Source organism: Pelophylax lessonae (assembly GCF_965119305.1).
Source record: "Pelophylax lessonae genome assembly, chromosome: 11".
Classification (NCBI taxonomy): domain Eukaryota; kingdom Metazoa; phylum Chordata; class Amphibia; order Anura; family Ranidae; genus Pelophylax; species Pelophylax lessonae.
Window position 1 is genome coordinate 67,769,377 of NC_138778.1, and position 4,771 is coordinate 67,774,147.

Below are 4,771 nucleotides of genomic sequence, written 5' to 3' on the forward strand. Positions count from 1 at the left end.
AACTAATGTCTCGTACACACGATCAGATAATCAAAACAAAAAATTGTTTTTCCAATTGATCGGACGATAATCTGATCGTTAGTACACAGCTTTCAACAGCCGACCAACAATATCCGAAGGGACAAACACAAAAACTTTTATCGTACGATAGCCTAGCGAACGACAATCGTTTAATCAGTACAGTATGCGTTCACTAAAACTCTATAGACAAAGACCACGCGTGATCGAAAACACGAACATAACCCGTAAGGAGATGGGAGAATGATAGCCAGTGTCCCCAAGATGGCAATTGGAAGTGCTGGGTCCTGCATTCCTTCAGTACAGCTCTCCATTTGTACTATGAGATTGAGCGAATAAATGCGAGAAAACGATTAAACGTACGGAGATCAATACACTGATATGCATCTTCAATACTAACGGAAATAGCCAAAAGGCGTGGCAGCCACAAGGGTCACACGCATATGACATCACTTCCGATACATAGCTACGCAAACAGGAAGCTTTTCCAAAAAAAATCATACGTTTTAGTACGTATTGTTGCATTCGATATTAGTATCATGCAACAAAATGCGAATAATAAGTCGTCCGATTATCTGATCGTGTGTACAAGGCATAAGGCGTGCCCCCAGTTGTAAAACTAATCCACACATTGTAATCTGATTGTACTCCCATTTTTATCTTATTTGTATCTCTTTTAGATTTGGCAACAAAAAGGCTTGCCTTAATAATCTAATTAATATGTATCCATTCAGGTAAAACCACATACTGTATCTGTTTGTAAATCTAGAGTAACCAGAGAAAGATCATCCTTTTATAAACATCAGCAGTAGCCTTTACTAAAGAATTCGAAAGCTATTAACACACAATTCCAATCTCCTTGATTGGATAGAGGCTGGGACATACGTAGTTGTAATAGTCCTCAAAGTTACAACTAGGCTTGTCTGCTACTGCTATTCCTAAAGATGTCCCCATTGTCATTTTCTTGAAGATTTAGGGCCCTTTTAGATTTTTTTGTGTTGCGGGTAATGCGTGTTATGTCACACATTACCATGCTTCGCATTAAGGCAGCTCATTATAATGAATAAGCTGCCATCGTAGCCAAACGTCCCAAAAATAGGACATGCCACAAATTTTGTAACACAAGGTACCGTAATGCACTATGGCGCATCGCCATGTGTTGCCTAGGTGTGCTGGGTACCTTTCAAATAATGGCACAGAAATGCATGTAATGTAAGTTGCTGAAGCACAAAGATGTGAATGAGCCCTAACTAAAGCACAGTGTCAAGCATAAAAAACTGGTGGTGGTGACTGATGGTATCCTTGTCCTCTGCAGGATGGTGGCAGCAGAGCATTTACCCAATGCTAACATGCTTGGCACAGTGGCAACAGCAATGCATTTGGTTAAATGTTAGAAGTGTACCTATTCCCTAGTGCCATCTTGCAAAGGATGCTGTTGGTTACCTCTACCATTTCCTTGAAGACAAACAATATGAAAGCAGTTGTTGCTCTTAATAGAAATGGTGGCGGAATTTGATGGCTCACAAGATAGTAGCGGGGACTTTGATGTTCTACACAAGATAGCAGCGGGGACATGAACTCAACATTCCATGAAATGCTTCACTTTGAAGGAATGTTAGATCTGGGCATTTCTTCTGCCTCTGTCTGGTGAATGACAAAGACTCCATCGAACACTGCCATATTTATGAAGACCAGATCTGGAACCAACAGCTCCTTTGTCTTCCACAAGATGGTGGCAGATGACATGTACGGTGCTAACGTTCCATCAAAGGCATTTCCTTCTGGCCTAACATACACAGTTATATCACAATATGGTGGCTGTAACCCCTTTAAGAAATTGTTAAAAGTGCTTGTTGCCACTGCTCTTATCTTGCAGAGGACTAAGAACCCTCAGTCCCTACAGTCATTTTTATAAAAATTTGACAAAGCAGAACCACCACATTCAAGTTACTAGGGATCGACCGATTATCGGCAAAGCCCATATATCGATGGCTGATCTGCACTTTCCCCGAAATATCGGAATCGGCCCCTGAGGTTACCGATATTGGCGATATTTCGGGAAAGTGCTTGTACCTGTACCTGAGTGATGTCTGCAGCTAGAGGCATCACCCCGGTTCCGGCGTCCATAGCAGACGGTCGGCTGTCTTGTAATAACAACCGATGGGCTGAGAAGCCACTCGGCTGTCATTAAGGAGCAGGAGGGGACGCCCCCCCCCTCCCGCCGCCTTCCGCGGCTCGCCCGGGTTTCCCGTCCCACCAGGAGACCCGGGCATCCTACCTGCACGGCTGCCGAAGAGAAGACCCCATCAAAGCCACATTCGGCTCTGATCGGGCCTTCATGTAAAAACCCGGAAGTGATGTCATGACATCACTTCTGGGTATTCTGCGCCAGTTTAAAGAAAATGACAGCTTTTAAGTGCAGAGGAGGGGTTTTGGGTCTTTTAGACCCCCAGATGCCTCCACAAGAGTACCTGTCAAGTGTAAAAATAAAAAAAATAACAACATTTTAAATGTACAAAAATATCGGCCGATACTGATATTCAATGGCCAGAATATCGGTATCGGCAATGAAAATCCGATAACGGTCGATCACTACAAGTTATTATGCTGTATGTAACATACAGAGGACCACAATGCTCCATATGCTGCACAGACCACTACATTTCAAAGGCTACGTTGTATATTGAAAGAACCAAGAAAAAAAAACGCACTATTACCAGACTTTACCTAACAGATACCATATGTAGTAGCAATAAGAATAATATCAAATAGCCACATTCCACTAGATATAGCCCCTCCTAAATCCATTTACTGTATTTATAGAGGTAAAAAAATACCAAAGTATGACAACCCCGATAAGAACCCACCCAATCCCCTCTTAGATAGGAGCTCTCCTATGTACAGTTTTGACGGTACTATCAATCCAAATTTCCAAACTGCCCAAAACATTCAGCATGCTGTGCTATAACTTTTTTAAATCAGATTTTATTTATTTTTTCTACAAAAAAAAAAAAAATCCTTCTAGTCACAAAACAATTAATCGACAAGCTACTAACATTACAGCTACACATAGGCAGATGAATATGCAACATATTCATAACTAATTAGTACTCAATAATTTTGAACAAGGACATTCCACATCATAAGAACCAACTATCTGATGACAAAAAGAAGAAAACTTTTTTAACCAACTAGGCCCGTTAGTTGCTGTACATTATACACTCTGAACTACCATGTTTTATATGCTGTGTTGTGTGTTGGATATACTGGGCTTCATACATTGTGCTGCATGTTTCATACTCTGAAACCTCACACTCCACATTCTGCACTGTATGGTCCCAGCTCTGGATTGCTACAGACCATATGCTGAGATGTGTCTTGCATACTCTAGAACACCACATTTCATGTAATGTGCTGTTAAGCACATGATCTGGACTGGCACACTTCCCACCACATTCTAAACCAAGCCTGTGCTATACATTACATGCTTTGGACCATTGTAATGCCTATGCGGCTTTGGACTGCCATACTCCATATGCTCCATTGTATATTAGGTGCTGTGGACTGCAACATTCCTTATGCTGTGCTGTACTTTACATGCCTTGGTTTCCATACTCTACATTTTTTTATATTTTAGGTACAACATTTATTTACACTATTTATGCAATGTTTTATAGATTTGGATGCATCTGCCCCTGAAGAAGAGTTCATTAACCATGAACGCATTGGGCATATTTGGATGCACCTTTACAGTTCTATACAATTCATTTATCTTAGTTTTACTCATTACTCTGATTTTCTTTGATCTTATTACAACATGGATTTATGTTTTGCTACCTATGGGATGCAATGTGCTATGTTGTTGTGCATTTCTGTGGCATGTGTGTGCCAATACGCTATACATATGTCATCAGATTCACATATGGATCAATATGATTGTATCATTCACTGTTTTTTTTATATGATATATGGATATACTGTACAAGCGTATACGCTATGTCAGCTACTATTTAACCACTTGCTGACTGCCGCACAACTATATACGGCGGCAGTCAGCCCCTCACAGGCAAAGTGACGTAGGGGTACGACACTAGCCTGTGAGGCTCTAGGGGGCAAGCGCGCTCCGCTGGAGGCGCGCTCCCGGTCCTTCGCTGACCCCCCCGTGCGTGACTGGCAGACCCGATGTCCGCCGGTCACTCGCGATCGTCGGGTGGAGAGGGAGAAAGGCAGGCGGCTAATGTAAACAAATCCGCCTGTCATTCTCCCCTGTGTAAGAACAGAGATCATACGGTCCTGCTATGCAGGATCGTATTTCTCTGTTGTTACACAAACAGCCACATCCCTGTACAGTTAGAATCACGCCCCTAGGGACACACTTAACCCCTCCTTCTCCAATAAAGTTAACCCCTTCCCTGCCAGTGTCATTTTTACAGTAACAGTGCATATGTATAGCACTGATTACTGTAGTGATGTCACTGGTACCCCCAAAAGTGTAAAAAATGTCAGTCAAGGGTCCGATCTGTCCGCCGCAATGTCCCAGTCCCGCAAAAAAAACCGCCATTACTCGTTAAAAAAATAAAAATGACAAAAATCTTTCCCTTAGTAAACGCAATAACTTTTGCGCAAACCAATCAAAATACGCTTATTGCAATTTTTTTTACCAAACATATGTAGCAGAAAACAGATTGGCCTAAAATGTAAAAAAAAAATAGATTTTTACATTTTTTTGGGGGAATTTCATATAAAAAAATGT